The sequence below is a fragment of the Chinchilla lanigera genome, unplaced genomic scaffold (genome assembly GCF_000276665.1).
Source record: "Chinchilla lanigera isolate Chin_1 unplaced genomic scaffold, ChiLan1.0 scaffold00064, whole genome shotgun sequence".
Lineage (NCBI taxonomy): Eukaryota > Metazoa > Chordata > Mammalia > Rodentia > Chinchillidae > Chinchilla > Chinchilla lanigera.
Window position 1 is genome coordinate 10,158,210 of NW_004955465.1, and position 11,173 is coordinate 10,169,382.

Below are 11,173 nucleotides of genomic sequence, written 5' to 3' on the forward strand. Positions count from 1 at the left end.
CAGAGCAAACTGGAGGAATGGAGGCAAGCAGCTTCTTTTTCTGCCTTACTTTGTAAACAGGCTACCCCCCCTAAGGGGCGTGTAGCTCTCACATAATCTCCATGCGCTCCTCTTCCACAGGCTCAGGATGTACACAAAGTAAGCACCCTGGCTTCCTGCTGAGTTACTTAGCCAAACCTCTAGACTCCCCAAGTTGACACAATGTATCAACCATAACAAGGGGATAATGATGACACCCTCACAGGTCAGGTAAGGATTATATGAGGAAAAAGATAGGCAAAAACGTCTTTGCTGTATGCTTTAGGGCTCTGGCTGTGGTTAGCTAGGCTGCTCGGTTATGTACTCCTCTTAATCCTCTTGCAGTGCCAGTGTGCCCTGGGGTCTCTGCCCATGAGGTCCACACTAGCCAGTCCTTGGGAGGGTGAGGCTGGGGTGGGAATCACAGACACAAGGCATGGAAAGATACCAAAATACTAACAAGGATTTTTATCTGCACGGTGGGGCAATTTTTAGCTTTCTTCTCTATACTTTTACTATGTTTCCTACAATAAACAAAATTTACATGTATAATATGTTTAAAAAGGAGTAATTCCTTAACTCAATAGTTCTTTGAGGAATTAAATCTGAGATGTTGATACAGTTATGAAAATCATGTTCTTGGTAACATTATGCAGAACAGCAAAGGCATGGAGAACAACTGACATGTGCAGAGGAGAGAATAAGTTATGAACCATCCATACTCTGAAATCTACTCAACAGTTTTCAAAAATATAATACAAAAACAATACAAAATGCTCACAGACAGTAGACAGTAAACTACAGTTGTGTCCTAAAATATGTCCATTTGGGGTAAAAGAACCACTTATGAGTTCTGTGTGGTATCTGCTCTTCAGCCAAGGCCATGTCTCCTCAAACTTAACCGTTCTGACTCGAACTTCCACAGCCTCCAGCAGGCTTGGTGGAGCTAGTGTCTGAAACTTTTCTGTGAGTAAAGCTCCTGATCCAAGTCAGTTCTCACAGTCCTGTGGTTTGCTGGTTCAGTCTGGTCTTCATCTTATATATCCTTTGCTAGGTTTTCAAGTATTTCTTTGTTGCCTGTCTCTCTTCCCTTTTCCCTAGGAATGATTCAACTTTGCGTAATGAACTTAGGTCTTCACATGCTAGCTCTACAATACCCTCAGCCCTGATTCACATTAAAAGAAACAGCATGTATTAGTGAACTGATACAGAAGTTTGAAACAAAGGACAAGGTCTGATTCCACTACCACTTCAGGTGAATCATTTAATCCAAGTATTAGTTTCTTCATTTGTAAATTAAAATAATAAAATTTACTTCATGGGATCACTAATGTATATGATCATGGTTGGTTAAACTATGTTCATTATAGACAGCTAAGTTAGGTAGAAATATTATAGGTAGTCAGACTCAAGAATCAGTGCCAAAGGTGAGAATACACTGTAATTGTGGGGCAGATGCATTCACTGAGGGCCAGAACTCAAGACAAAAGATAGAAGGACTACACCCAAATACTTCCCCTAGGGATGAGCAGCAGTGATTGATATTCTAAACAGGTATCAATAACTTTGCATGGGGGACCAGGAAGAGCCATGACCCACTCCTTCCAGGAAAAGCCCTTGTTCAGTCCATGTATGCTTGCTAAATGACTTGCTCCCCCATTTGATCCCATTTAATCAGTACTACCTAAATGATTATACTCATAATCTCACTGCTTCACCAGTTTTGTGCCACCTCATGCCCACCTTGTGATTTCCCATTTAATCAACATTACTTAATTGATTATACTTGTAATCTTATTCGTTCACCATAATTTTGTCCCACCTTATGATTTCCCATTGGATCAATGTTACCTAAGTGATTATACTTGTAATATTATTAGGTGATTCTAGTTTTTCCCACCTTAGACGTGGTTTTTCTCTGTAGTTACCTTGAAAAACAGGGCCCTGGGTACCCTACTCAGGACCCTTCTGTCTCTTTCAGACAGAAGCTTTCTTTCCCCAATACATATCATCTGTTCTTAACCTCTGTTGTTCCTAGAATTCATTCTTTAATTTTAGAGAACATGAACTCGTGTTTTGTAAATCTAGCAGTCTCGGAGTTTCTTTCCCCGATATCATTTGGAGGTCTTCCACTGAGATAACTGGATGGAAGTAAGACAGTGCTTTTGTTTTATAGATTTTGGATTGTGATTTTAGGTAATCAAAAATTTTTTATGCTTTAAATTTTTATATTATATTGATAGGACAAGAGAAACTCCATTTTTCTGGTTTTAACTTCATAGTAAGAGAGGTCACTTAAAGTTCACTCAAGCTGTAGTTGACACTCTCATACCTCAGTTCCCTTATCAACTTGCTTAAAAGCAGAGCAAAGACATAAATTGGGAACAGAACAAACACAGCAAATTGGGAAGTAGATTAAAGGCTAACCCCACAATGGTCATTTGGAATTTGGTTGTCTGACCTCCTGGGAGAAAGGTAGTTTGTGCTAATTACGTGACATTCTTCTGAGATTCCTAAAAATGAAGTAATGGTTACTATGGAAACCTGAAATGTACTAAAACAAAAAGTGAGACCCAGAGCAGCATGGACATCTCTGATTCTGGGTTGGAAATGATCTGTCAGCTGGCTTCAATAAAGCTTTGTTTGTTCATGTTTTTCTCAGTTTTCTTGTGAGCATCTTCTCAATGGACTCACTTGCCGTACCAGTGTTTGTCAACTGCTTCTAATTGCCTATGCTGTATCTCATACACATTGTTTTGTTAAAATGATGATAAATTTAAAAACATGGGAAGATTATGATGCCTCTTTAATGGGACATTTTATTCCCATTTTGTATGTGTTGCTTTTGGACTAGTGCTGAATTTACTGGTGTCCCTTGCTTGACAACAGCACTAGGAAGAGTAATGCTGGAGCACCCCCTAGTGTACTTTGATGTACAATTCTGTAAAACGGGTGTTTTTATGAAATGTAGTCTATATTTAGCTCAGGCTTTTATCTATCCCTTGTAGAACTTTAACCAACAATGGTTATTCTGCCAGCTGGTTAGATGCTCTTAGAGCAGCTGCCACTCTTAAAGCAGAGGACAGATTTCCCCAGCACCTTCTGGTGAATCCCCATTGAAGCCAACAGCCAATGGAATATTGACCAAACAGGCAGCTGGATTCCTTTCTGGAGTCATATCTCCGGTTGCATGGTCCAGGAGAAACAGAGAGCAACTGAGGGGTCATGGCTAGGGCTACTCTCTGGCAGATACCCAAAGGTTCCTCAGTGAAAGCTGAGCTCTGAAAGCCTGCCTGGGTAACCAGCAGAAAAATCTCCACTTATGTACTGTACTTTCCTCTCTCTGCTAGTAAGTTAGAGACCCCCCGCTAAGTTTTCTCCAGCTTGCTAGGAGTTAACTTTAGAACAACCTTGTCATTAGATCACCAGCTTGTAACAACTGTTTGCCTTTCACAGAGGAAAGCAGCTACCAGTAGAATGATTTACATTCGTGCCTTGCGTATATTGAGTAAAAAGAGATTTTAGTCAGCCTTTTTCTTCTTTCATGTGCGTGTAGAAGACTAATAAATACACCTTTACTAACATGAGAATTGTGATTGCTACATGACGAATGTTTAACCTGTGAGCTTCAGAGATATAAAAATTTTTAAATTGTCTTTAAAAAGTGTAGCCTTGGCTTGCTACTTAGGAAAGGTTGCCTAGCTGATTAGATAGATAACGTAAGTATCTTGGAGATTTCTTTCCCCGGGAGCCTAGGGAGGAATCCCTCAAGGCAATTGTTGCTTCTATCTCTAAGAAGCAATGTAGCTACTTCCAAATCATTTTTTGGTATTTGCCCTCTCAGAATACTAGAATGCAGTGGTTTAGTGCTAAGCAATGCTTCCTTCTTTAAACATTACTGTCACAGTTGAGAACAATTATAAGTTGTGCTTATAAAAGCACCTACAGGAGTAAGGACAGGAGCTCCCTGGGAGGATGAAATGTGCACCAGTATGAGGGTGGACAGGCTGGTCAAATTTTGTCTTCCAGTCTCTCTCCAGATGGCATGCTCCTGTTCTGAAGTGGAATCAAGTTGGGGGATGCCATGAGGACAGAGAGATCAAAAAGAAACTATGGGGAACTCAATGTCAAAAAACTGCTTACTCTTTTGGAATGTATTCTTAAGCACTGGAAGATGTTTGACCCTTACATGTTGAAAAAGAGCTGTTTCACATTTTTCTGCACATGTGTATGGCCTATTCACCCCCTAGACCCAAAGTAGAATACAGAGGGAAGTATTAATTATGATGCCATTTTACAACTAGAATCATACTATTAAAAAAAAGGGAAAATGGTCAGAATTGTCTTATGTTTTGGATTTTCTTTGCATTAAGAAATCATCCTTATTTGTGTTCAAAATGTAAAGGTGAGCCACTGGAAAACCAGACACCTCAGGCCCTTAAGGTATCCACTACCCCTGCCCTGAGACTGTTCTTTCTCAACCTTTGGCACCTGAGGACAAGGTTTCCAAGACAACCTTAATCAAAGCCTCGCCCACTATTACTGAGTCTAAGGCTTCCCCCACTTGCATTTTGGGTCCTGAGGGTACAGCTTCTAGACCAGCTATAATCAAAGCCTCTACAGGGATATATCCATCCTTAGCTGAGTTTATTCAAGCTCTTTACAGGAAGTAAATGGGAAATTTGAAACTACCATGTTCATGTGTCTTTTTCTCTCAGTGGCATAAAGCAGATGAAGCTAGATTTAGGAAAGTTTTCAGACAACCCTGATATGTACATTGAGGTCTTACAGGACTTACTCAGACCTACAAGCTAGACTAGAAAGATGTAGTGTCCTCTTAAATCAAACACTGACATCTAATGACAGACAAGCATTACAAGTTGCTCTTGCATTTAGGGATGAATGTCATATAAGATAGACAGTCATGGGAACAACCAGTTACTCCTGAAGCCCAAGCAGTTCCTATCCAAGACTTCTCCTGGTCTAACAACCAGATGGGAGACTGGAATAGGAGACGTCTCCAGACATGTACTCTTGAGGGTTTGAGAAGGACAAGAACCAAGCCTTTCAATGATTTTAAATTGTCAACTATTCAGCAGGAAAAAAATGAGAACCCCTCTACTTTCTTAGATCACTTACAAGAGGTATTGGTAAAACATACATCCCTAGCTCCTGATTCAACAAAAGGACAGATTACTCTTAAAGACAAGTTTATTACCCAGTCAGACTCAGATATTAGAAAAAAGTTACAAAAGACAGCTCTTGCTCCAGGTAGCTCACTTGATACTTTTAGTGAAAACTGCCTCCTCAGTATTTTATAACTGAGATGAGGAGGCAGCCAAGGAGAGAAAACAGAGACCAGGAGAAAGTGGCTGCCTTTGTTGCAGCCTTAAAAGGAATAGACTCTAAGTCTGATTCTTAGGGCTCCAAAAAGAGCTAGACAACTATAACCCTCATGTGCTACCACCTCCAAAAGCCAGGCCACCTTTGAAAAAAAAAAAAAACAAAAACTGCAATAAGAAGTCTCCTGGGCCATTCCCTGACTGCTAAGGTGACCACTGGAAGTCAGATTACCTTCTGAGGTGGAGGCCCCAGGGTTCAGATCCATCTTAACAGCTGGTCCACAAGACTAAAGGGTCCTGGGGCACTCCCTGCTTTCTCCTTCTGGCCAGACTGTCATCTCCACAGAAGAGCCCTTGGTAATCATGACTATAGAGGGGAAAGAAACCAACCTATTGCAGGACATTGGCATGTATCTCTCAGTTCTTTTCAAGGCCTTCCTGGCCTTCCTTCCAGCCATCAAACATCAGTGAAAGGGGTCACTGGAGAGGAGGTAACTCACTATTTCTCACAATCCTTAAGCTGCAACTAGATGGCTTTCTTTGTACACATTCCTTTTTGATTATGCCTGCAAGTCCAGTTTCCCTCTTGGGAAGAGATCTTTTATCTGGTTTAAATACTGTAATATATATGCACCCAGATCAGGTATGCTACCTTCCCTTCATGCACCCTTCATGGAGAAATAAATCCTGGAGTATGGGCAACTAAAGGTAAAAAAGGCAGGGTAATAAGAGTTGCTCCAATTTAGAGACACCTCAAAGATCTATTTTTCCTCCCCTGAAACAATATCCTTTAAGACCTGAAATTAAGAGAAGATTATTGATTATAATTGATAACTTAAGGACACAGGGTTTACTTGTAAACCCAGTAGCAGCCTGTGCAATACTCCAATCCTGGGAGTTCAAAAACCCAATGAGCAGTAGAGGTTGGTATAGGACTTTAGACTGAGAAATGAAGCAGTACTCCCAATCCCCCCAGTGGTACCTAATCCACACACTCTTCTTTCTCAGATCCCAGAAGATGCAAGTTGGTTCTCAGTGTTAGATTTAAAAGATTCCTTCTTTTGTATTCCTTTACAAACACATTCCCACTCTATTTTTGCCTTTGAAAACCCTCAGGACCAGGCTTCTCAACTGATTTGGACTGTGCTTCCTCAAGGATTCAGAGACAGTCCTCCTCTTTTGGGCAAGTGCTTTCCCACAACTTGGCATGTTTTGAACTTTCCCAGGTCATGGTCTTACAATATGTAGATGATACACTGTTTTGTGGCCCCTCAGAAGAGCTCTTTAGCCAGTGCACCTGTGTGTTGCTACATTTTCTAGCAGACAGAGGTTATAAGGGCTCTAGGTCTAAGAAACAACTTTGTAGCCTTGAGGTAAAATATTTAGGCCTTACATCCAAGGGAAGCCAAAGGCTGGGGGAAGAAATAATTAAACCAATTCTTGGGCTTTCCACAAGAATAGCCAAGGGCATTCCTAGGACTTATAGGTTCTTGCCGCCTTTGGATGCCAGCACGTGGTGAGACTGCACAACCCCACTATCATTTTATAAAAGAAGCCTGAAAGGCAGATACCCATATTTAAACCTAGGAACCTGATTTCCGAACTGTATTCCAGAAGCTTAAACAAGTGCTTCTAAATGCCCCAGCCCTGAGCCTACTGAAAGTACACTGCTGCAACTTGCACACTGATGAAAGGAGGTGCATGGCTTACACAACAGTACTTACACGGGACCTGAGATGCTCTATAGCCTGTGGGTAGCTGGGCCATAAATTAGACATCGTAGCAAAGGGATGGCCTGTGTACCTTAGAGCTGTGGCTGCAAGTAGCCCTCTTAGTGCTGGAGGCATCCAAACTGACTTCAGGCAAAGATCTCATTGTATATACACCTCACAATGTGGCAGGACTTCTTTCTTTCAAAGGGAGCCTATGGCTATCAGATAGCCAACTTCTTTTTTGTTTTTTTTCTGGTACCAGGAATCGAACTCACGACCTTGCGCTTGCCAGGCAGGCACTGTGCCACTGAGCTAAATGCCCAGCCCCCAGACAGCCAACTTCTTAAATACCAGGCTCTACTTCTAGAAGAGAAGCAATTCAAATAAAGACGTGTTCCTCTTCAAACCCAGAAACCCACAAGAAAAGGAGGAAAATGAAGCTGAGAGACATGCCTGTGAACAGGTAATTCTCCACACATATGCAGCCAGAGCAGACTTGTTAGACACACCCCTTACTGATCCTGAGTTGACCCTCTTCTGTGATGGCAGCTCCTTCATGAAAGTTGGGACAAGAAAGGCAAAGTGCATCACACTCAAAGTTCCTCACTTGTACCTGGGACCAGTGCTCAGCTAGCAGAGCTCTGACTTGGGCCTTACAACTCAGTAAGGGACAAAAAGGTAATATTTATACTGAATCAAGATATGCTTCCCTAGTATTGCATGCCCTCGCAGTCATATGGAAAGAAATTGTCTGACAGCTAATGGCTCTCCCAGGAAGTATCATAAGGAGGTAGATGATTACTTTAAAATCTGTCTATTTACTCTCCAAAATGGTGGTAATTCATTGTAGAGGACACCAAAAGGAAGTTAAGGAAGTATCTCAAGGTATTCAACTAGCTGATGCAGCCACAAAAAATGCTGCTGGAGGGCCTCCCCTTCCAGCTCCTCTCATCTGGGAAGGGTCCTTAACCATACTGCGCCCAAAATTTTCAATCAGAAATTGAATGAGCTCTCTCCCACAGGTCAGTTCCTCCTATCAGGATGGTTACATTCAGATATGACATGATGGTAACTTGTTCCTTCCTGTGCTAGTCAGTGGAAAATCAAGTCTACATTAAACCTTTCACTCAGGGAAAGGCAAGACCCAGCAGATGGCCTTGAAGTTACTCGTAAGAAAGGAACTTTCTCAGCCAATACAACACAATAGGCAAACAATAACTTAACTATGGAGAAATCCAGTTGTAAAGATCCATCATACAACAATCCACTTTTCAGCCTTATCTGCCTACACTAAATGAGGGCACTGTTAGAAATATGGGGGAGTAATGGACAAATGAGTAAAAAGTACAGATAAGTAATAAGTCACTCTCCATTGCAAAGTTCAATCTGTGTCTTGGTTTCTTTAAGCATAAATGAGGGAAGTATTAACGGTGAAAGACTAAAGGACTCCAAACTTTTTTTGGAGACAAGGTCTCACTAGCCTTGAACTCACTATGTACCCCAGGCCGGCTTCAAACTTGCGGCAATCCTCCTGCCTCAGTCTCCCAAGTGCTGGGATTACAGGCATGTGTCCCCACACATGGCTCCTTCAAATTTCTTGATTAAAGCAGCTACATGCTTTGCCCAAGATAAATGTCTTTGCAAGGAAGAGTCTAGTGATCAGCAAGACACAAGGAAGCTCTATGAAATACTGACATGAGGAAAATGCCCACATCCTCTCCTAAACCCTGAAGAGGGGTGCAGCACTTCACAAAAGCAAATGCCACTGACGACCAAAGAAACGTCCTAGTCATGATATCCGTCCCTTTGTTCCTTTGGCTGTTGACGGCTCCTTGCCCATTTGCCAGCTCGTCTAAAATTATGCAGAAATACTCTTGACTGTGTTTGCAGCCTACCGTGAACCCAAGTGCAACAGTGAAAGAACTTTTAAAGGGTTGAGAAGTCTCAGCCGGAGACATTTATGTAACCCTGTTCAGGCAAGCGCAGGAACACTGCTTAAGGATACCGCAGTAAGAACTCATCATCCCTACCAGAACAACGAAGGAGCTCTGCTCTGCGGGCACGCCTTAACCGTGGCTGAGGGCAGATCTTCGCCACCTTCTGGACTTGAGTTGAAACTCGAGGAGGGAGAAGGAGCGTCCAGCCGCCCTCCCACAGGTGGACAGGGTGCCGCTCCGCGTCCACTTCCGGGAACACTCGCGGCCCCGCCCACCGCCAGCGCACAGGGCCACGCCCACCCGAGGGTCGGCCCCCCGCCCCTTCCCGGAAGCCGTCTCCGCGAAACCTCGGGACGGGCCTCGGCCCTCACGCACCTCAGTCGCTTTCGGTTCTGTGACAGACTGCCCCGGCCCCGGGCGAGGAGAGACGCGTCAGCGGGCGAGTCGGGCCTGGCGCCCACGGCGCGGCGTCCTCCCTGGGGAGCAGACGCGGGGGCCGCCGGACAACGCGCGGGCTCCGCAGTGACAGTGGCCGCGCCCGTCCGCGCGTCGCCCTGGTGTCCCGCCGAGCCCGCCCGCGCGCTCGCTGTTCTGCACCGCGATGTGACGTCCCGGCCCGACGGACGGCCGCGCCCGAAGGCCCCTCTGCTGGCCGCCCGGCGCCTAAATAAACGCGCTCTGGGGGGCGGGACCGCGGCTTGGCGTCACCCTATCGCTGCCGCCTGCTTCCCGCCCTCCCGCCTCCCGCCTCCCTCCTGCAGCCTCCCGCCTCCCGCCTGCCGCGCCGGCCTCTGGGTTCCTGCTAGAGGAAATAGAAACCCCTGCCCGGTGGAGACCCTGAATGAGCGCAGTGCGGATGAACTGCAGGGGAATTCCGGCCGGAGCTAGGCTACTTAGCACTCAGCTGTACGGTCAGCTGCGATAACTGATAAATTTGCAACCCTCAAAAATGGTAGTTGTGAAATCCTAAGTAAAAGAGCAAATGCTTGAGATTATCTCAAAAGCAAGTTATTCGGTGATGTGCACAAGGATTACCTACTGTAAAAAGACACAGGTGTCAGAGAACACCAGCCGCAGACCAGGACGAAAGATTTACAAGGGACCTCTGATGAAGTATTCTCACCCAAAATACACGTATCTTGACAATGCAACAATAAGAAAATGTACAACCTGATCAGAAGTAGGCAAAAGGTCTTTACAAAAGCCTCACTGTGGAAATAAGTATGGGCAAAGATGGGCAGCCTCAGGTAACATGGTAGACGCAAGTTAAAACAATGAGATTGTTTTGGGGTGGTGGAGTCTCTGGTTCTTTCTGTCCTGAACAAAGAATTGGTCAAGATAAGCGCAAAATTTACCAAGGTTTTTACATTTTTTAAAGTATGAAAAGAAAAGAAACAGGCTTTGCAGAGTGAGTCTGAGCTAGGTGAGGGCGGGCCGCTATCTCTTGCACGTCCTGCTGTTCAGGCTGACAGCAGATCTAGGCCACCTCATCAAAAAACTTGCTTCAGTTCTCCAGAGAAGATAACATTTTCTGACTGGTCCCAGGTGCAGGGCTTTGACTCAAATATTCTGGGTCTCCATGAGTGACAGGTCACACTAGCCCAGCTGGCTGGCCACGCCCTAATCTCTTGCCTCAGTACTGTACTACACACTTATCAGAATGGCTAAAATCGAAAATACAGCAAATGTTGATGAGGATGTGGAGCAACAGAAACTCACTAATTGCTGGTAAAAGTGTAAAATGTTGCAGCCACTCTGGAAAATAGTTTGGCGGTTTCTTATAAAGCTAGTTATTATAGTTTTGTTATCAGCCCCTTAAGTTCATATGCTCAGGTTCGTTTGCTCACCGCTGCCCAAATCAAAGGAGGCCATATATTTTGGGAAACAGAGATTAATTAAAGCTAGTGCCTAGAAGATGGAGGGTCCTATTTGCCTCAATCACCATCTCCCCTTGTACAGGGGTACAGGTCCTTTGTAGTAAGGAGCAAAGGGGAAAGGAGCACAGAGTGACAGAAGTTTGGAGAAGTTCAGCTGTAACATCAGCACCCATATTCCAGTCACCTCCCAAAAGGCCCATCTTTGAGCCAGTGAGGCTTTGAGCGGCGGGGTGGGGCGTGGTAAATCTAGACATAAACTCTAACCAGCACTGCAAAATAGAACTTTT

The 11,173-nt window shown here is 44.2% G+C and overlaps 1 protein-coding gene across 2 annotated transcripts in view; it reads right to left on the bottom strand.

Annotated features, from left to right (window-relative positions):
- Ripk1 (receptor (TNFRSF)-interacting serine-threonine kinase 1) overlaps positions 1 to 9,686 on the bottom strand; it is a 39,989-nt gene extending 30,303 nt beyond the window's left edge. Inside the window, exon 1 of one of the 2 annotated variants that reach the window (XM_005398899.2) lies at positions 9,385 to 9,686. The gene's annotated coding sequence lies outside the window, so the exon portion shown is untranslated. Of the gene's footprint in view, positions 1 to 9,102; positions 9,263 to 9,384 lie in introns of those variants that run through there. The other variant, XM_005398900.2, reaches the window with a different exon arrangement.
- Between the last annotated feature and the right edge of the window lie 1,487 nt (positions 9,687 to 11,173).